This window comes from Passer domesticus, chromosome 7, assembly GCF_036417665.1.
Source record: "Passer domesticus isolate bPasDom1 chromosome 7, bPasDom1.hap1, whole genome shotgun sequence".
Lineage (NCBI taxonomy): Eukaryota > Metazoa > Chordata > Aves > Passeriformes > Passeridae > Passer > Passer domesticus.
The window spans coordinates 4,671,258-4,693,524 of NC_087480.1; the positions used below are offsets into that span (position 1 = coordinate 4,671,258).

General features: G+C 43.2%; 3 long non-coding RNA genes across 4 annotated transcripts in view; 2 read left to right on the forward strand and 1 right to left on the reverse strand.

The window, feature by feature from the left end:
* LOC135304269 (uncharacterized) overlaps window positions 1-22,267 on the forward strand; it is a 139,021-nt gene that overhangs the window by 89,291 nt on the left and 27,463 nt on the right. The gene's annotated exons all lie outside the window — the stretch shown is intronic.
* Window positions 112-21,670, forward strand: LOC135304086 (uncharacterized). Its single transcript, XR_010365524.1, has 3 exons — window positions 112-179; window positions 19,611-19,693; window positions 20,652-21,670. It is a non-coding gene; the product is annotated as an uncharacterized LOC135304086 (long non-coding RNA).
* On the reverse strand, window positions 3,651-6,169 carry LOC135304085 (uncharacterized). The gene is made up of 2 exons (XR_010365523.1): window positions 6,023-6,169; window positions 3,651-5,283 (listed from the first exon to the last, which is right to left on the reverse strand). It is a non-coding gene; the product is annotated as an uncharacterized LOC135304085 (long non-coding RNA).

The window sequence follows — 22,267 nt, forward strand, 5'->3', positions numbered from 1 at the left end:
ATTGTCACTGCTTACTTCTAGTGCCTGTTAGAGGGTAACAAAGGCAACCTGTTTATTCAATCTCGTGGCAAACACCTGGCAGAGCCCTTGTTTTGGTCAGCTGTGGGAAGGGGAGAGGGAAGTGCCAGTGGATGGGAGCAGGAGGAGAGGGGTGAGAGGAGCCCTGCTGGGCACAGCAGGTGAGTGTGGGTCACTGGGGTTTGGGAGGACAGCAAAGCTGAGCTAAGGATGCTCCCATCATCCCTGTTCTTCACCTTGATATTGTGTTTGGTAGGCATGGAACTGAAAATACTTCTGGAGCTGTAGCTGTGATTTGAATTCTGATGAGGCAAGCAGGTAGTGAGAGGGGCATCAGGAGCTACTTTTTATTGTTGCCATCTCTGCTAGTTTCTAATGTTAGGCAACCTGGTTGTTCAGAAACATTTTGGTGTTGTCTCTTTCTCTTTTTTTTCCTTCCAATCAGCTGCACTTTGATTTTCTTACCAAGTTGTTTGGTTGTTATGGCTCCATGGATTTTTTACCAACCTTTGTAACTGAGCATTGAGGGGTTTTTTTGTTTTGTGGGTTTTTTTCCTATACGTAATTTGCTTTTGAAGTTGCCAGGGAACAACTTTGTTCAGAAAAACAACAAATCCACCCATATTATGAACTGGTTTTCTTTGGAGAAAATAGAGTTACAGATGCACCAAGATGAAGTTATTTGGCAACAAGAGATTTTGGGTCTATTCCCTTTGGACTGACATAATCTTGATGGAACAATTGTTAAAAGGAATTTATTTTAAAATAATGTGACCTGTAGTTAAAAGAAATTGGCCTCAGATAGCCCAGTAAGTTGCTTTTTCCCAGGCTTGCTTATTGTTTTATTTAAAAGCTTGTTCAGAACAGACCCATTAACTGGTCATAGTCACTAATTGTGAGCTTGTCTTTTCTTTGGCTTAGAAAGGCTTTGGATTGAGGTCAAAAAGAAAAGGAATAGAATAGGCAATTTTAAATTGCCAATTTTTCTCATTTTAATATCAGATTTGTTTGGCTTGTTCACATTATGCAGATGAAGCTGTGCTACCAGAGCCCAAAACCCTGTGAGTGTCTAAAATCCCAGGATCCAGCCAAGGGCTTTCTCTTATAGGCTGAGGGAAAGATATTTTATAATTTAATTCCTTTTCTGTTTCTCTGGTTTGCCTGAGCCTGATGTGCTGGTGATGCTGCTTTGTTTTGTGCCATAGAAAATGTCACCATTTCCTGAAGCATCATCAGTGTTTTCTTAGTTTTTGTGCTACATTAATGCAAGTACTGAGCAATAGTTGGTTTTAGCAAGTCCCTTGTAGCTGGGTATTTTTTTGGTTTGCTTTTTTCCCCCTTGAACCTGAGTAGAACCCCAAAAATAGTTCTTTTTTTAAAGGTCTGGAACCTGTGAGAGCTTTATTGCCATTGCTCTTTCAGGGCTTTAGGTTTTCTTGGGAGGAAATGCAACAAAATATTTGTCAGCATCTTTCCATTACAACCATCAGTCTTGAATCTCCAAATGTTATGTACCATAAATTTGGCTGTAATTTGGTTGTGTTTATCTGGTTGTATTTATAGGAGCGTGGTTGGGTGTCACAAGTGTCATTTTAACACACAATGAAGGTTAAAGAGTGGTACTTTACCAGGCAGGTCTCCATCCAAATTTGCTGCACAAACCTGGCTGGGGTAAATCCCATTATTTTTATTTTTGACAAATATACAGCAAATAATTTTATTTTTCAGGAATCCATATAGCTTTGGACCAGCCAGTAAGTGAAATATTTTCTAGCATTACATTTATTTTTTTTTCCGTAAAAGTACTATTTCTGTTAGTTGGAGAATCCTGCTGCCTACCAGAATGTGAAAATAGGTTTCATTCAATTAATGAACTGGAAACAGGAAGACATTACATAGTAAATGAGGTTTACATATGATAATGTTGGATTTGTCATGTAAACGATTGCTTCCTTTCAGCTCCCTGAAAGGACTAAATTTTGCTTTTGTACAGATTGTACAATGCTAATAAAAAGAGAAGGCTCTATGGAAAGTATAACAATAAACTATATCTATAATTCTAATGTGCAGGAGGAAAAAAAGGACGATGATATTTTAATACACAAGTAGATCAGAGGTGGGAAGGGGTGTCAAAAACTAAAGGCTCAATCACAGCTTTGCAACAGACTCCACAGGCAGGGCAGTGTAAGGGAGGGAAAGGTTTAAGCTGAAGGAAGGGAGGCTTAGATGGAATATTGGGAAGGAATTCTGCCCTGTGAGGGTGCTGAGGCCCCAGCACAGGGTGCCCAGAGCAGCTGTGGCTGCCCCTGATCCCTGGAAGTGCCCAAGGCCAGGTTGGACAGGGCTTGGAGCAGCCTGGGACAGTGGAAGGTGTCCCTGCCATGGCAGGGGTGGGATGGGATGGGCTTTATCACTCCTTCCATCACAAACCATTGCAAGATTCTGTATTTCCATGAGTTTTATTCGTCTCTCACCATCTTTGCTGCTCCCAGCTGGACTTTGTTAAATTCTTTCCAGTTTCTTTGCACTTTTTTTGAACCATGAGCTCAGGACAGGGCACAACATCCCAGCTCAACAATGGTGGGAGAATTACCCCAGTGCTCTCATGTAGGATGCCCCTGTTAACAAATCCCTGAAATTACCTTTTCTGGAGCAGTTTTACTCCTTTGTTTGATATGGAGCTCGTAGGCCACTATAAATTTGAATGTGTAATGGAGTTCCCTTACTGGCAATTTCCCATTTGCATCTGATTTCTCCTCTCTAAGTGTAACATTTTACACTTGCCTTTATTGAATTTCATCTTAATTTCAGGCCATCACTCCAAACTGTTAATATCTTTTCAGATTTTGATCCAGACCTCCCAAGGGTTCCCACCATCCCAGCTCCTCAACATTGCAAATTTTATAAATGTAATCTCTTTTCCCTTTAACTGAGTCATTATGAAAATATTGAACAGAGCTGGAGCAAGGACAGATCCCTGAGGAATCTCACCTGAAACTTCTCCCTGCTTTGACAGTGAACCATTGATAGCTTCTACTTGAAAGCAGTTTTTCAGCCATTTGTTCCCTCCACCTCATGGTAATTTTATCTAGTTCTAGACCATATTTTCTTAGTTTTATTATAAGAATGTCATGTGGAACAGTATCAGAAAGCTTACTAATAAGAAGATGTATCATATCAACTCTGTCTCCCTTATCCACAAGGCCAGTTATCCTGTCAAAATTAAATTGGAGAGCTCTGTGCTGGCGACTTCTTTTTAATCAAGCCATTTGAGTTATGACCCCTGCAATATTAGATAAATTTTTCAGGAATAACAAACATGCTGGGGTTTTTTTTTCCCTAGGATACCACTGTAAAGCAGTTTGCTTGTTTGTTGTTTTTTTAAATAATCTGATGATGTGAGATTAACAATAATGGTCTGAAAGCCAAAAGCCATTATCTGACTGTTACCAAAGACAAAAATTAGGGTAGGAGCAACAAGGCTTCCTCCATAATAGTGTTTTCTTCATTTCAAGCTGATCAGTAGGAAGTGGATTTAGAAGTGCTTTAAATCATTTCACATCATTTACTGGTAATCTAACCAGCATGAACTGCATGTACCCTAAGTGCTGATTTTTTAAAAAGCATAAGAGGAAGAGCAAAAGAACTTTTTATTCTAAGTCATTCTGTAATTTACACATTTTTGTATCAGCCCACTTACTAGTGCCATACATAAGTGTTTCCTCTGAACAGATTTAATTTTTAATTTTCCTGAATCAGTGTTAACCAGGAAAAAGGTAATTGTTGTCAAGAGTATTCAAACTGTCAGAATATCATTCAATCTAAAAGCTGTTAGAATCTGTGCAAAAGTAATTACTGAAACTCTATTCAACTGTAATAATAACCTGCCACTGATGACAGCAATTACTGGGGAAAGTGTAATAGAAATCAAAGGCGCATTTTTCTCTGACAAGTACATTTCTAACTAAGGTTTACATTGGTTGAATAGTGTTGACAATGATGATGTGCTGTATCACTCTTAATCACGGCTGGCATGATGTTACAGTTTGAGCTGCTCGTGCTAGAGGGGCACTAATTGCGCGTTTCAGCTGACACTGGCCGTGCTCTCTGTGCCGGGGAAGGGAGCTGAGGGATGAGCAGGGTCTGGCTGTGCTGCCTCTCTGCCTGACTTGCACCCTTCCCAAGTGCAGGGCGTGAGCAGGAGTTTAGCAGAAAAGCTTCTGTCAGCATGGGGGTGAACCAGTTTAGGTGAAGTTTGGGTATGAACAAAACGCAGAGGGATGGGAAGGAGCAGGGGGGTAGGAGTCACCCCACTTCTGGCAGAGGTCATGCACAGTCCTTCCCCATAGACTGACCTCTTTAGGAAGTCCAGCTGTCTCAGGAGAAGGGGGTTCTTCAGTGCTTCAAGTTCCTAGGAGGTCACTGAAGCAAAGAGTGGCTGCTGTTGCCAGGTGTCAGTGCTGCCCTTACTCAGAACCTACAACACACTGTGCCAGTCGGGTAATTTCCCTGGCTCTGGGGGAATTGTATTTTATAATTGTATCTGGTCTAGCTTCATGCATTTTTTGGAGAGGGAGGAAGAAAGGACATCCTTCTTGACAGCTTTTACTCCTCTGTTGATTGGTTTTGCCAGCTTTTTCAACAATTGCTGAGAAGTTTCCTCCAGAACATTTCCCCATCGTGAGAACCCTTCAGGAGCAGCTGTTTCAGAATTATCCACCCAGAAATCTGGTTCAGCTCCCCCTGTTCAGTATCCCTGCAACAATTCCTGTGTCTGAGAATGAGCTCAGGAAAATCTTCCTTCAGAGGCAATCTTGGGGAAGGTATCCAGAGTTCCACATGTGTTGGTCCTGCCCAGTCGTTCCCAGGATTATTTCAAAAACATGTTAAAGCAGCACAGAAGTTCATTTTAGCAGATTTTTGCTTCCTTTGGATCCATCAGAGTAATTTTAAGGAAGGAACTCGTGCAGGAGACGATGTGCAGATCTGGGGCAAAGCTACTGAGAGCAGTTTCAGGCACACCAATGGTCAGGTTTTCATGCAGGAAATTGGGTTCAATGGATTTTTATAGAGTGGAAGAAACAAGGATAATTGAGTGATGTTGTGCACTTAAACACATTTCTCTTGTCGGGACTGTTCTGTCCTTCACACAATTCCACAGTCCATAAGCTCATAGTCACTACAAAGACCAAAAGTCCTTATTATTTCATGGCAGATTCAGCTATTTCCACCACTGAGACTCAGAAGAAAAACAGAGTGTAGAATCTGGGTGTAGAATAGAGAGACACAGAATTAAACAGTCCTTCTGTAGTCACCAGACAGGTTATATCCATTAAAGGTAATCCAAACTGTGTGCAGAATGTTTAACACTTCCAGGAGAATTTTTGAAATGAGTTCTAGGTAGTGCCACATCCCAGCAGAATCACCCACTGTCCCTGCAGTCCAATTTCCCCAAGGTATCTCTGAGCTTTTACAGTCCCCTCACACACAATTTAATGTGTGAGTAGTCCCCATAGGCTCCTTGGATGATCTTGTGGACTTAAACACACGCCTATTTTTTCATGGAACTGGGGCCTTGCTTGGCTCCAGACAGGAGGCTGCCAGAGGAGTTCATTCCATCATTCTTCTTATTGCTCTAATTGCCTGTTTATGTTTTCTGACAGCCAACACTACCCAATAATTTTTATAAACAGAAGCTCTTTCACAAAATCTACTAAATAAAAGTCACAGCTCTTGAAAACCAGATGGATTTTAAAGGAAAACTTGATGTTTCCCCTCTGATTTTCCTATTGATGTTTAACAGTTGCATCAGGCTGGGTCCCTAGTGCTCTGTTACCATGTGGCTCTCTTTTATTATAACAACAATAATGCAATTCAGCTGCAAACGTGTGGTAAAACACTCCTGGATTTCGTGCACACCTTATTAATTATCCTAACTGCAAAATGATGGGGTCTTTGACAATCATTTCTGTAAACTCTTTGGGTTTCTCACGTGATGGACTACCTGAATGGAGGTGGTGCTTGCCTGGCTCCGCGAGCGTTTGTGCAACCAGGGCTGGTTATGAGCCTTGTGCTGCTGAGCCCTTGCATCTCCAAACCAGCACTTCATCCCTTTGCTGAAACAGAACAGGAGAATGAAACCAAAACCACAGCAGGGCCTCCTCCCTGCTCGGAGTTTTCTACCCAAGGGCAGAACAACCTGAGGGAGAGGAGCCTGTGCACGGTCTGCGCTCAGCGTTGCTCTCTGCAGGTTCTGCTTTTTCTCTTGGAGGATACAACCACAACAAGGTGTCCCAGGCACTGTGCCATGCTCAGGGCTTCCACAGGGCTTTTTCCATGGGATTGAAGCACCCAGGCAAAGCAATGCAGCCACAGTGGTTGTTCTGGGGGTGGCCATTGGTCACCCTCTTTATGGGGTGACAGGGGAGCAGAGGGAGCTGAAAATCTGATTCCTTACAGAGTTTGTGTGCTTGTGCCATTGGCATTTCCATGTCCAGCTGGAGAGGGCAGGCAGGGGTTTGTGTGGCTTGCAGGTGCAAATGTGTGAGCTAAATATAAACTGAATTATGACAGAGTTGTGACCTCTCCAACAACACCCATGTAAATTTGTTTGGGAATTTAGGGACATTATTACTGATGGATTTCCCTTTGCACATTTGCCTTTCCAACCCTACACTTTAAACAATTCCCCATCACCAAGAGCTTGGAAATGATCAGTTAGGTGTCCCCTGATAAAAACAAAAACCAATTGCTTGTCTTTAATAGCACATCCTTAAAAGTCCTTATTTTAAACCTTTTCCCTGAAAACCTCACAGCCACGTATTTATTATTTTTAATAGAGAGCTGAGATTAATAGATGTCATAAAAATATTAGTACCTGGCTTAGAGATGCACCATTGCCATCTTCTCCTGGTGTGGCCACCTCAAAGGGACAATTGTAGGGACAGTGGTGTCCAGGGCAGGGATCAGACTCCAGGACTGGCAGTAAGGACAGCATCTGCCTGGAATATTTCTGCCTGCCTGCATAATCATGCACAGCTTTCTATTGTTCCAGGAGTTGCTCAAGCGTATAATAGAGTTTCAAGGAGTTCAAACCTCCTGTTTTAGATGGTGTTTTAGTGAGTTGTTTTTCTGCCTCAGCATGGATTAGAATTTCCCCCTCCCACCTCAGTGCATGGAGAGAGTGTGAAGAAAATCCTGGATTTTAAATGCTGACTATGCTGCTGTATTGTGAATTTTAAACTGTAGGAAACAAAAATATTACCTACAATGCACCTTTGGCATCTGCTCAGTGCCCTCTGTCTGTGGTCAGAAATAACCTTGGGCCTCAAACAGCTCTTGCCATGCCCAGATCCTACATCCACAGGTGGAATTCCAACCTGGGGCAAAGGAAGTAGTGAGCAGAGCCAGGGATTCATCCAGGAAATGGCAATGCCAAACAGGTTTTGTACTCTGCACTGTTACCTGGGAATTTGATTGCAGATTCATAATGATGCTTCAAGAAATCTATTCAGTTTTGCTGGGATCACATAAAAAGTCATGGGCAGAGGTGTTGCATCTAAAGGATCAGTCAGGTGCAATGCAGAAATTGCAGAAATCCCTTCCTCAGGAAAAAAAAGCTCAGAAAATAAATTTAGAAATCCATATTAATGAGGAAAAAAACATTTGAAATAATGCAATGACTGGTTTTGGACCTTTGCTGCAGCACGTATTTTTGTTTAAGTACACAAACAATTGATTCATGTGGGGCAGGAATGGGAACACAGTTTTTGTGCCAGCCGAGGGAAAATCCAGTGGGATGAGCTGATGGCATCCCCCCTCTGCCAGCCTGCTGGTCCAGGGCTGTGTGCTCACACTCCTAATTCCTCTCAGCCAGGTTGCTTTAAACTGTTTGTATTACTGGTCCCAGCTACCCCAGCTGATTTTTTTTATCATTTTTTTTCCTGCCTGGAGAGAATTAAAGTGCTCATTTGAACTGCTTTGCCAACAGATCTGTTCAAAACCTGCAGCAAGCAGCTTTTAATGAGCAGCTGGGGGAGCGACTTCTTCCTGGCACAGGCTGCTCCTAAAGAGCCTATCCATGCATATCCTTAAGACATTTGAAAAGACTGCGCATTTTTCTGTCTTTAAATCACAGGAAAAGTGACTTCAGGTGTTGCAGGGCTTGAATTCGCTGGGTTCCTGCAGCCTGCGTGGTGCCCACGCCCGTCATTAGCGCATCCTTTCATCATCAAGGCTGGACCGCTCAAACGAGGGAGGGTTTGGATCCCTTTGGGAAGCCAGCAGGACAGAGCTGAACACATCAGCCCTGCTGCTTAATTAGATCCCAAAATCTCCAAGTAAAAATCAAGTGATGCTTTAACCAGTTCTTGTATAATTGCTGTCTTGGTTAATTTTTTTTTTTTCTGGAGGATTTTCAACCTGGATTTAGGAGATTTAATCAGTTGTTCCCTTAATATAAGTGTGTAAATAACTTTATCTCTGCACAGCAATAATTTAGGCAGCTATTAAATCATAGGAACACCTTTGGAAATGAGGTGAGTGTTTAAAGGTTTGCTCAACAGAGATCTAACATTAAACAGGTATCATAAGCCTTAAAATGTAATTTAAGTAGATGGGTGTTCCCCCTAATGACTGTGGCAAGATCAGTGAGGGAAGGCAGTGGCAAAGTGTGTCAGATGCAGTGGTGGCTCTGGAGAGTTCAGGGATGGATTAGAAATTTCCCATCTCTTATTTTCCTTTCTCATGCTCGTAAAAAGGGAATCTCATTCTTTTCCTCAGGTGAGTAAATGAAAGGGCTGCTCTCCAAACAGCTGCACACAAATGTTCAGCTTCTTTCTGGGCATTTGGTCACTAGAAGAAAAAACTTATCTGGTGGGCAGATGTTTGAGAGACTTTTCTAAGCTTTATCAGAGGGAAAAAAAGTTTAAAAATAAGAATAAGCTTGCTAAGGGCTATATGATGCCTGGTGGTTTATTAGCCATTGTTCTGGTGGATGAGCCAACATTCTGCCTTAATCCATGCAGAGCAGCAAGTTCCTGTGGCTTAGGAATCACAGACCTGGGCTGTTTGTCCTGCTCTCTGGTGGAGAGCATTCCATTACTGTCACGCTCCCTGGTTGTGTTTAATGGGAGGAGGATGCAAGTACTCAAAAAAAAAAAAAAGTCACTTCAGTGGTGCTCTCTGCATTTTTATTTCTGAATATTAAGTCCCAATTTTTATAGCCTTAGCTTGATCTGGGGCTTCATAAAACACCATAAATTGGAGCTTAGCTTTACAGGCAAGCAAGATGATTTGATAAGCATGGGATTGCCCTACTACATCAAATCACTTTTCCTCTCTAAGGATCCCAAAGCCCTCAGTTATGGCTCTGGCGCAGTAGCCAGCCAGGAGATGGAAGAAGCCCTCTGCAATTAACTCTTTGCATTTTGGTTGAGTTTTTTTGTGGGTTTTTTTCCTTTTTCCAAGGGGAAAGAATGAGAAAAGTTCTTTAACCAGGTATTTTCTTCCAATTTTACCTCGTAGCAGAGTCAGCTAAGTGCAACCCCTTGTCAGCAGAACCATTATCTATAATTTACATGCAGGAAGCAACGAAGTTTTAGGGTGAAATGGCTCCAAACCCAGGAACCTCTGCCCATTCCATCATCCAGCCCTGCAAGCACAGGAGCTGTGTCAGTGACAGTATTAAGGGCTATTAAACTGGCTTTGATGTATTGCTGGGGTTTTGGATGATTTTCTAGTTTTTATTATTCCTCTGACTACCATTTGCTATTTTTAAATGGAATCTGCATTATGGGATACAAGGAGCCTGTCCTTCAGAGGAGACTCTGCTCCAACTGCCCCTGTGCTCATTGCTGGTGGGTCTGGAGGGGACACTGGTGATCCCCTGGAGTTTGGGGGTCACAACCACCTTTTGTACAATTTATCATCCACGAAGGTTCTCTGAATCAGGGGGCAGAGACAGGGAATGGCTCTGCCCCTGGAGCTGCAGGGGTTGGGGTTTTGCAGGTCTCCATCAGTGCCACCAAACTGGCACTGCCCCAGCTGGCAGCTGCTGCTGCTCTCCCCAAATTCTTCTCCTTGGTTCGATATTATTCCCTTTAAACATCCCACCTCTCTCCATCTCTGGTCAGGCAGCACTTGCTCAGCCACAGGTCTTTCATGGGTCTGCAGCAAAAGGTTTCCATGGAATTACAGAATCACAGGCTGCTTTGGGCTGGAAGGCACCTTAAAGACCAGCTGGGTTTTTGTGATGTTTTTCTACAAAGACTTGCAGAGTTTTAGAATCACAGAAGCAGAGAATATCCTGAGCTGAGACCCTGAGGGACCAGGGAGTCCAACACCTGGCTGATTTTACGGCTAATTCAATACCTGGGTGACAGGTAGTGGTGAGAAAAACAATGAGATTGTTGAGAAAAGAATTGCATTTAATGAGCACTGAAATGTATTATTCCCTTTTTAACAGAGCTGCCTAAAAACTATTGATTTTGCTGCCCACAGATTTCTAATAATAAAAAATTTAAAGCCTTGCTATCATTCCCCCAAATCAGGTTTATTTCCAGCATGAGTGAGCTCAGAAATTCTCCAGTTAGAACTATGGGAATTGGATCCTCCAAATTAACAAATTCCTCTTCCAAGCTAACAAATTCTTGCGTTCATCTGCATCCTTATCCTGCAAGCTGGCACTGTTTGGTGAGAAAACCCAAAACTGGTTTGTTTTGGTGTTCAGCTGCTTTTCCTTTTCTCTCTGGCTCAGCCACCACAATGAACCCCTCCCTATGCATGCTTATTTTTTATAACTCAATTTATAAATATTTTTTGACCAAAATTAGCAGTAATAATTAGTTTTATCCTTGTCTATCACTCCAGTTAACCTCAGGTTAAACTTTTTAGGTCAAATCTGGGCTGCCAAGTCTTTAGATACAACATCAAGGCCCCTCACCTGGCCCTTGAGCTCTGCTGTTGCAGTTACATCTGTGTTCATTTTTACTGATAATTTGGCTTTTTTTGGTCTTCATTTCACCACTAATAAGATGCCCACAAAGACTTTTGGCCAAGCTGCTGTTTTCCTTGCAGCAGGGTTACCCAGTGTATTGCTGGCAGTGCCTTTAGGGGGAAATATATAAGTTTGAAATCAAGCTTCCAAAAAAACAAACAGCACTTCTGATTAGGATCTCATATTGTTATCCTTCCTGCTTCATTTGTTTTCCAGATGGGCGAAATAAAGGTCAACAACCCTAGGGCAATGAGCTGATTTGAAAGAAATGCGATTTCTAAAAGGGAAATTTGCAAAAAATAGACATAACCAAGAAATGAGAAACATTTTAAGAAATTGGCAGTTCAGACTAATCTTCCACGTAGTTTATCTTGGCGAGTTGGTGATATTTTACTGTCCATGCAAATGTGCTGATAATCTAGTCCTGCGCTTCTTGTGGCGCTTGAAAACCATTTTTCTTTATTGGAGTTGGGGTGTGACTGTGGCCATGAACAAGGAGATAAAGAGACCCAGCGTGCTCTGAGCTGAAGAAGAGGCACATGGAAGGCTGCCACAGCCAGGCTTCTCGCAGAGGGAGAAGTCGGAGCTGCCACGTCCCCAGCTCGGCTGGGAGCTGCTCTTGGCAGCACCCATCCCCTCCAGCACCGAGCGGGATGCTCCTGCATCCCGGGGCTGCTCCTGCATCCCTGGGTCGGGCAGTGTTTCCCCGGGTGGTTTCCCTCTCCCAGCACCCTGCATCCCCTGCGGGGTGAGGAGCTGGAGCTGAGACCCGGAGTATCATTTTCCCCATCCCTTTTCTCCCCCATCCCTTTCTCCCCCATCCCTTTTCTCCCCCATCCCTTTTCTCCCCCATCCCTTTTCTCCCCCATCCCTTTTCTCCCCCATCCCTTTTCTCCCCCATCCCTTTTCTCCCCCATCCCTTTTCTCCCCCATCCCTTTTCTCCCCCATCCCTTTTCTCCCCCATCCCTTTTCTCCCCCATCCCTTTTCTCCCCCATCCCTTTTCTCCCCCATCCCTTTTCTCCCCCATCCCTTTTCTCCCCCATCCCTTTTCTCCCCCATCCCTTTTCTCCCCCATCCCTTTTCTCCCCCATCCCTTTTCTCCCCCATCCCTTTTCTCCCCCATCCCTTTTCTCCCCCATCCCTTTTCTCCCCCATCCCTTTTCTCCCCCATCCCTTTTCTCCCCCATCCCTTTTCTCCCCCATCCCTTTTCTCCCCCATCCCTTTTCTCCCCATCCCTTTCCCGGCCGGTCGCTCCCGGGAGCCGCTGCCTGGATGCCGGCAGAGCCTCCTCCCAAAATCGGGGTCGTGTCTCCCTCTAGGGGCTCGCGAGGAGGATGAAACCCCCCCCTCCCCTGCCACAGGAGGCTTCCAATGTGCTGAATAAAGGTGTTCCCGCTGGTAGGGGCTGGGACGTGACACAGACCCGGTGTGCCCGTGGGAAATGAAGCTTAAAAGTTATATTTTAATAGCATTTTCTGGAAGAAATTTGCTTCCTGCCTCCTCTCTGGGCGAGGAGCAGGCTGAGCTCTAAGTCTGTGTGGATGAAGGATGAAGGGGGATGAAGGTGTTCTTTGTCCCCAGCCCGGCAGGGTGACACTGCTCCCTCACTGGGTGCCTGTCCCCCTCCTCTGCAGCATCCTCGGGCATTTTGGAGGTGGCTGCTGCTGCCAGCTGGGCAGGGATGCTCTTCCAGAGGTGCTGCTGGGTGCTCTGCTGGTCCCTGATGCAGCTGGAGAGCAAGGGCAGGGATGGGGACACAGATGTGATCCCCAGAGCTGACAGCAAGAAGAAAATCAGGGGGAACATCAGGCTTTTATTTCAATGTTTGCTGAAATGGGAAACCAGAAGTGTTTAATGGCCATAATGCAGCATTTAAACATAGCACGTGGAGATGAATTTTGAGTTTGCATTTTAATTTGATGCCTTTGTGGACTTTCAGGGTAGTTTGTGTTTTCTGTTTTTCCAGTAACAAGAGCAGTGGGAATTTCCTCCTGTTTAGTGGCCAGGCAGCCATGATAATCATTCTGTGCCACTGTTGACCTGATATTGATCTGAGAGTCTGGGAAGAAAAGAAGTCTAATAAATAAATATAAATCAATAAATTCAATCAAAATATAAAGGACAGTCTTCCAAGAGGCACAAGTGGGAATTGCAGGAATTGAAAGGCAGCCCATGTAATTTGAATGACTTGGCTGGCTCTGTGTGAGAACTCAAGCACAGCTCTCAAAGATCTCCTTTTACTTTGGGGACACAGAAATTCATTTCACCAATTTCAACCATCCAAAATTTAGGCTGAGGCTTCCTCACAGTCAGCTGAGAGCTGGGATGAGTCATGTTCTGGGGGAGGGTGTTCATTAGAGGCACTACATCATCGCATGGGACGTCAGAGCCCAATTTTTAGCTGCCCCAAGTTAGGTGCAGCTCATCTCATCCCTCTCAACAATTCCTTTGTGGGCTGCTGCAGCCTCCCCCCGAGGGGTAACAAAGAATCCTCTTTACCCCAGCAATTATTTACATTGTGATGATTTCCTATTGCCCAAAACTAACTCATCTCTTTGAAATGATGGCTTTTCACTCAGCAAAACCAAGGATGTCTATAAAGATGTCATGGCAATGTTGCTGAGAAATAATCTGAAAAACTTCTCAAAGAGCCCAGACCAATTTAAATACAATTCTTTGCTCCACTGCAGTGTAAATCAGGAATAGCTTCTGAACCCCAGCTCAGGTACCAAAGGCTTGGCTGCATTTGTGTAACACTGATGAGCCTTTGCCTCTTGCAGGATGAAATCACTAATGAATTCAGGATATGTTAGAGAGGCCTATATAACTTGTAGTTGGTTGCTTAATTAACCCTAATTAGGGGTAGGAACTAGATGATCTTTAAGGTCCATTCCTACTCCAAATGAAACTGAAGGATTTGGGGGATTTGGGGCTTAAGGATATTCATGTGGTCAGATTTGGGGATGTGCAAAAAAGATAACAAATATAAACCAGAGAAAAGTATGCTGGCATTGCTTTAGGGATGCAAAGTGATTTTAAATGGTTTTAAATTCTTATGTTCAGTTACAGAAATTCAGGGTCAGATCTAATGAAAGGTTTGGTCTCTAAGCTGGGCTGTCCCATCTGATGGTGACATTTGCATCGAGGCCACACAGGGACAGAGCTGGGTGTCAGCATGGCAAGGGAACTCTTGTGGTCCCTTAGACCCATCAGGGACAAAAATCAGCCCCTGATTCCAATGGGAACAGAGTCCCTGGGACTTGAGGAAACTGGCCTGAGTTCAGCTGTCTCTGGTGGTGTTTTGTGGCTGCTGTGGGTGCTGGCTCAGATTTTCTGCTGATTATGCTGGAGCAATATTGCAAGGAATTTATGCATAATGGACATAAATCTCTCTCTACGAGCCACCTGAGGGGCAAGAAAAATGGTCTCTGTCAAGGATCTACACACAGAAATACATTAACCAGGAGCTCTCTGCAGAGCAGGAGCTCCAGCTCCAAATGTAGGTTTGGGGGAATAATGAAGAGTAAAATTAGTGCTTTGGTAATGCATTAGGCCTTTTGGGGGGGTTTCACTGGCAGCTTTTTACAGCCTGAAAGGATAAATGGTGCTGATAATAAATTTTGCTAACTTTTAAAGCCACCTTCCAGAGGAAGATGCAGAAAGCTTTTCCTGCACGGTTGTGGAGCGGGAAGAGCTGGGGCTGCAGACCCCTGTTGCAACTCCCAATTAGCAAAACATACTGGGAAACAGCTGCCTGCCAGGATGGGAGGTTTCTGCTGGGTGGGATGAAGGGTTGGGCATGCCACACTCTCAATCCTGCCCAGGGAATGAGCAGGGCTGGTTGTGAGATGTCCAACGAGCCTGGCCCAGCCACGGCTCCCATTGGAGAGGGGATTCTGTGGCTGCTCATCCTCCCTTCAGCCAGGGTGTTCTGTCACCCATCCTCCCTTCAGCCAGGGTGTTCTGTCACCCATCCTCCCTTCAGCCAGGGTGTTCTGTCAGAGGCTGAAAGCTGCCCATTGGTGTTGATAAAATGAGCTCAAAACCAAACCCACAAACCGAACGGGCGCTCGTTTCTTTCGCGTGTTGTAGGGCCAAGGGGAGCAGGATGTGATTAAAGCCTCTTCTCTCCCATCTCCAGGGCTCTGGCTTTGTTATCCATATTCCCATGCATTATTTTGTTGCTATAGCAATACTTTTCCATGGGCCTAATCCTTTCTTATTTACAGGGAAGCCCTTACTTTGCTCTCTCAGTGCAGTGGGGTCTTTACTTTGGCAAATTACCTCTCAAATTACAGCTCGAGGTTACTTTTGCTTTTCAGCACTAATCTGGATTGGGGAATTCTTAATTTGGGTTAAAGTGGATTTGGAGATTCTTAGTAAAATAAGTGCCAAAGAATCACATCTGTAAAACTATAATATATATTGTGTGTGTCTGTATCTTTGCTGTCATGAATCTTCTCACCCAATTAAATTTCCTGTATGGAGGGGAAAGTGGTGGGGGAAACAGAAATAAATAAAAAAATCTGCATGCTCCAGATTTGCAGATTTCTGAATTCCATTTTCATCATGACATTTCTCAGCAGTTGAAAAGTGTCTCTCAGTCAAAATTTTTATTCCCAGCTGTGTGGCAGGAGGAGAGCAGGGTCATGGAGGAATGGAACAAGGCAGAGGCAGCGATTCCAATGGGTCCCAGCAGTGGTGGCTTTGGTCCAATCCATAATTTTTCTTCATTCCTCTTATTTTTCCTTCAATTTTCCTGTTTGTGTATGTGCTTATCTACATATACCTGTGTATGATTTTGTAGTGTTCTTGGATCAAGAATCTGCTGTCCCTCACACTGGGTCATTGCAACTCTCAATAATGCTTTTCTGTGTGGTTTGTGGATCAGCAAGAGGGTTAAAGGTTTAAATGACAAGATTTAAATGAAAAAATAGTTATTTTGGAATGTATATGTGGATGGAAGTCGGGTTCAAGGTGGAAGGATTAACTTGTTTGCTTTGTATTAGTAATACATATTAATTCATTATCTGTTATTAATTTTTAATGGATGAGACCAAATTTTGGATAATCTTTCCTTAATACCCTAGGAGAGTAATTACAACCTCAACTACATTGTCACAAGCTTGCAAAATTAGTAATTGGAGAAGGTTAATAAATATAACTGGGGTTGCTGATCTGCTGTTGGAGGGCAACAATGCTGGATTTAGACGCTGTTACTTCAAATGTTTAAAGTCCATTTAAAGCCCAGCACTGAATTAACTGCAAAGACTGAAATTCAGCCCGAGGGCCCTGGGCTGGTGCTGATTATTGGCCACAGTTGCCTCACAGACAGGCTCACAGACACTGGCACACCTCTGAATTCACCCCAATTTACTCATGGCAGCTCCTACAGGCAAATCTATTCAGATGCATCAGCTCTTCCCACTATTTCCATTTGGGAGCAGCTTCCAGCTCCTCCAGCTGACACAGGCAGCTCTTCCACTGCTTTCCATGGCTTTAACCCTTCTGTGCTTCTTTCCTTGTGGAGAGGATCCCTCTTCCCTAGAAGTGCAGCCCTGGTGTCTCCCTGTGGGAATGCTCCTGGTGTGGGATGGATGGGATGGGTGCAGTGTGGATGAGTGAGCCACAGGCATGAGGAAGAATAATCAAAAGTTACAGGGGGGGATTCTTGATTTATGGGGGGTTTTCCCCTGAAATCTGTTGTTTCTAGCTTCCTCTGACTTTTAAGAATGAAACCCCACAACATCTGTGGATAGGGAAATAATTTCCTTGGTGGTTGCTGAGTCTACACCAGTCTGTCCCACTGGAGCTGGGTCTCAGAGATTCAGTGTGATTGATGCCTTTTCTGGCTTTAATTGCAATTATTTGTGCGCCTGAATATCTCCCAGAATTATTTTTTTTTTTTCCCAGGATCTAGTATTTCTTTTTCTTGCCCTTTCAAGAGACTCAGCTGGGATTATCCTGTCCTTATTTTCTGTGCCTTTGTTTTTGTTCACATTCCATAACAAGTGATGCTGGATTACAAAACCTACTTCAGGCTAATACACAATTGTCCATCGTTTTCCACTGGGATGGATTTTAGTCAGTCCCTTTCCTCTTCCAAAACTGAGCTATTCTTGTGGCAGTCCCACGTGGAATGTCCCCGAGTCCTTCTGCAAGGCATGAACTCCTCTGGAGCCATCATGGCTTTCTCTGGAGATCTTAAATTTTCTTGACTTCAAAAGTCTATTTGTTATTTAAGGACACAGGATGTTCTCCCCATGTTTACAGAACACATTGTAACACACTTTAAGTGTAATTGGAGGGAAAGATCTTTGATGTCTATTGTAATCATTTCCCTCAAGGGCTGCAGGGTTGGTCCAAGTCTACACCAGTCTCTGGATATTTCCCTTTTTTTTTACCCCTCAAATAATGTCTGTTTTTTAGTTCATAAAATCCAAGAGTGTGGATGTTTTATATAAGATTTAAATATTGGTTTAGTTTTGGGGAAAAAAAAATGTCTACATGGGTATAAAAATATTCTGTATTAATATTTCAGAGGAATTATTTCATTTGCCTTCATTTCCCTCATTTTATCATGATGGTTTTTCTGACTTTTTCTTCTGGATATTTCATAAATATACTTATATATTTAAATATATACACTGAGTGGGGGAGATGCAGGGACCAAATTTCTTCTGAGGGTTGGGAACAGAAGGGGGGAGGAGGAGTCTGTGCCATGTTCTGAAACATCCTAATGACCCAAAGCCCTTTCTGACATGAGAAATAAAACAGGTTAAGCAAAAATCCACCATATTCATACCTGAAATCCTTTTGTTAAATCCCTGCCCAACGTTTGTGTTTCCTGAGCTCCCATCCATCTCCATCATCTCACTGATAGCTTGGAGAACTTGAATTGCATTTCTAGAACAAGATTTCCAAATATACATTTTTGGTGGATGTTTTAGCAGTCTTCTCTTTTTCATACTGAGTGTTCCTGGCTTTGAATACTAATTTTTGGTGACCAATTAATTTTTATCATGGCCATATCACTGAACTAAGATAAGCATCATTTGTTGTTGTTTATTTCCCAATGCAACAAATCAATTTTACATTTTGAGTAGGAGGAGAACTAACTGAAGCTGGGAGAAATATAGATAACTGTGTGTCTTTTTTAGACCCCAAAAATAAAGAGAGATCTCACAGCTTTTTAATCATGGATTCTCGAGGTCTATATTTAATATCCGGAATTTAGCATCATTAATTTCATAGCAGATTTTATCATCAAATTCATTAATTTTCATCAGAATGCAAGTGATTAATTGTTCTGGATAAATAATCATCCATCTATGCCATTGTTGAGAGAACAGACCTAAGCTGGGCTTTGAGGAATTGGGAATCTTGTGTCTACAGAAGAGAATGGAGCTGGCAAAGGGTCTGGAACATCAGCCCTGTGAGGAGCAGCTGAGGGAGCTGGAAGTGTTTGCTCTGGAGGAAAGGAGGCTCAGGGAGAACTTTCTGACTCTTCACAATTCTTGACAGGAGGGTGCAGCTATGTGGGCATCAGGCTCTGCTCCCAGGGGACAAGGGACAACAAAGGACAAGGAAAGACGGCCAGGGAAGGTTCAAGTTGGACATTAGGAAAAGTTTCTTCACTGCAAGAATAGTCAGGCATTGGAGGGGCCATCCAGGGCAGTAGTGGAGTCCCCATACCTGGAGGTCTCAAAAATGAGTGCACACTCCATGTGGCACATCCTCCTGGTGAGGTTTAGTGGCCATGGTGGCATTCATTGGAGGCTGGATTTGATGACTTTGGTGGGATTCATTGGAGGCTGGATTTGATGACTTTGGAGGTCTTTCCAACCTTGATACTTCCTGCACGCAGATGGTGGTGCCCAGCAGCCATCCCTGCTGCCACCTGACACATCTGGCTGCCCCAGGCAGGTGCTCTCACTCCTGACTGGACACTGGGATGTCTCCCAACAAACCAGGGGAAAACCACCCGGAGCAGTTGAAGCCATCACACCAAAGCTCCCTTGCTGTGAAGTGCTGTTACCTCGGAGCAGGGAATACATATTTATGGAGCATTATTTACTCTCAATCAGCAGAATATAGGCCAGCTTTGAAATGCAAATGAGCTGCTTCATCTACAGCCCAAGCCTGCAAAGGCTGAACCCACCCAAATGCACCATTTCTGTTCTTCCAAAGGCCAAGCTCACCCAGCTACAGCACTTTCCCTCAGGAAGTTTTGTGGGGGAAAACTGTTTCTGCTTTTCATTTGCTCTCCTGAATTTGAGGTTTCCTCCAGGTAGCCTTTGGTGCTCTCTGTTTATCAGGGAACTGATCCATGTTCTGTGGGCAACCCCAGCCGTGCCGCAGCTGCTCCCTGGAGTCTCCATCCACACCGTGCTCCTGAGCCCTAACAGCTTCCAGGTGCTGGGACAATGTGTGCTGCACATGGCCCAAATTGGGGCTTTTCACACAGCCATCACATTTGCTTAGGAAGAAAGTTCCTTTCCTGCCCAGCAGAAACACCCCAGCATCCCTTCCAGTGCCATCTGGGAAGAATAACTGGTGCAGCAGAGTAATTCTGTTGTCTCTATGCATCCAGGCAGAATTCCCAAGTTATTCCACCTGAAAACGTGTCTCCTGCAATGGCCATCAAATGGGTTTCCAACACGTGCAGACGAGCCTGTAAGTGCTGTTTTGATTCCAGGCTAACTTGAGCAAAGAGTGAGGGAATCCAACAGAGAGGGAAGGTTGACTTGCTAACAGGAGTATTAGAGAAGAGGGAAAATATAGCCAGGAGAGCAGATGAAGATGGATTATGAAAATACTAGACTTGGATCTCCTCCTGGCTCAGTGGTATAAGAAAAAAATTGGCTCCTCCCACAAATATTTTTACTCCCTAAATAAAATTATTACTCAGTATTATCATATCAAAAATAGTAGTGTCATAAATATATCCCCAAATGCTTAATATTCCAGTCCAAAATTTTCTGCTTTTAAATGCTACTTGAAGAAAAAAAAAGCAAATATTTTATATATGTTTATATACCTAAACAGTATATTAAAAACTACTTTCTAAAATAAATTATAGGCAGTTTTCTCAACAAAAACAGTTTTTATAGTGCTTTTTCCTTACCATCCTTTATCCTGGGTGATATTCTTGGCTAAAATTCCCAAAGAATGTCACAATTTAGTTGTATTTACCTTTGTCATTCCCAAACTTCCATCCGTTAGAGTCCAGCCGTGATGCCAGATCCTCTGCAGGTTTGTCCTGCTGGGTCTGCCCAACACCTGTGCAACTCCAACAGGAAACACATCCTTTCCTCACAGGTGGCATCCCAAAAATGGGATGAGGAGAAACAAACTAGGTAATGTTCCACCACAGCACTTTCCTACTAGGAATGAAAATTCTTGGCTGTTAGAGCTAGAAAATGAATTAAAGAATGCAGATTTATTAATCCCAGTTGTTCAAATTCCAGCTCACATAACAGCTCTTTTCCCATGAGCAAAGTTTTTATGCTAAAATTCCTCTTTTGGAAGTGTCTGGAATATTTTGCTATTACTTAGTTGCTCATGCTGAGCAATTGATTTTTTTCTTGGCTCTAATCAGATGTTATTGCTTTCTCTTAATTTACTTTTATAGCTGTTTAATGAAGGCTGCTCCTAAATGGTGGAAAAGAATCCAGAGGATTTAGGGAGCTAGAAAAGCTCTTGGAATGTGATTTGTGGTGCATTTCAGGTGGGAGGGAGCAGCTCCTGCTCTCCATCCTCCACCAGCCTGCCCAGCTCTGCAGATGAGATCATTTAGTCAGTTAAAAGTCATCCTGAAGCAAAAACAACTTCCAGATGTTTCTCTAATTTTGCAGGACACTGAACTGTGAACAGTCGTTAAACTTTATCCCTTTTGCTTCCTGAGTTTTCCAAGACAGAAACAGATAAAAGAATGGGGGGAAAAAAAAACCCCAAACCACTGCCAAGGGATAATTGTGCAAAGGAAAACTCTGGAGTAAATGTGTTTATTGTGGGTATGGCAAAGAGAAAAGGAGCAAAGTGCAAGGGCAAAGCTTGGAAGCTCAGTCACTGTCCTGGAGAACGGGATCAATCCCACGTCTTGGTGGTGTTGGGAAAGTCAAGTGTTGGAAACCTCCCTGCAGAGAGGGATTTGTTTGACAGTTATCACTTCCCTAAAACTGGCTCTGTTGGAGACTGAGAGCTTGAGATCTGTCAGGAAAAAGGGGTTTGCTGTTAAAATTAATCTGTACTTGCTGAAGATGAGCTCCTGACTCGTCATCCTCCCTAACCCTGCATAGCTACAGTGAGAATCAAGGATATTTTCTCCTAAAATCCAGGACTGTGAATTAAATCCTCCATAAAATTTTGATAAAAAGATCTTGCAGCTTCAACTTTAGAAAGCATGTACTTATTAAAACTCCTCCGACTTGATGTTTAATACAATATTGACATCCAGTAATTAGTTCATCCATGATATCCTTCAGTTCTTTTCTGCCAATTAGTGCTGCAGTTTTCACTTGTGCCTGTCATAGAAATAAACAGAGAAGGTACCATTAGATTTTATTCTATTACCTTTTTTTTTCTTTTTATGGTGGTTTCCCCATTTCTTGTTCATCCATTTAATGCTGGAAGATGTGGAAATTTGCCAATTGCCCCGACATCTACAACACCTCTTTTTCTGGGGAGGAACAATTCAGCTCTAATCTCCCCAGACAATGCTGTTCATAAATTAACGCAGGCTCAGTTTGAGGGACTTGATCTTGCTGCTTTCATTTCTCACGTGACACTTGAACGGAAAACCAAGTGGATTTTAAACAGCTCTAATTTGTATTTCCCAGTTAAGAACCAATATGATCAGTTGATGTGGTTGCAACATTATTTGGAAAAGACCCAATACAGCCTTTTCCTATATTTTCCCTGTAAATTGTGTCATTTTACATTAATATCATCTCTGGTTTTGTGGAAGCAGCTCCTGTGTTTTTTTGTTGCTTCTCTGGATTAGACTGGCTGTTATGAATTTGACAACAGTTATCAAATCTCCCCTGCAGCAGATTGACTGTCAAGGATATGATGGTCAAATGTTTCACATATTGCAATCAAACCATTTGTGTTTGGTTTGAAGAATTCCAAAAGAAAGCTGTCAGCTAAGAAATGAAGTTGAAGTAGCCTGAAGCTTTTGGAGCATGTTGATCCAATTATGATGATCCACTCATATCCTTCAGCTTTTTTTTTTTCAAAATCAATTTT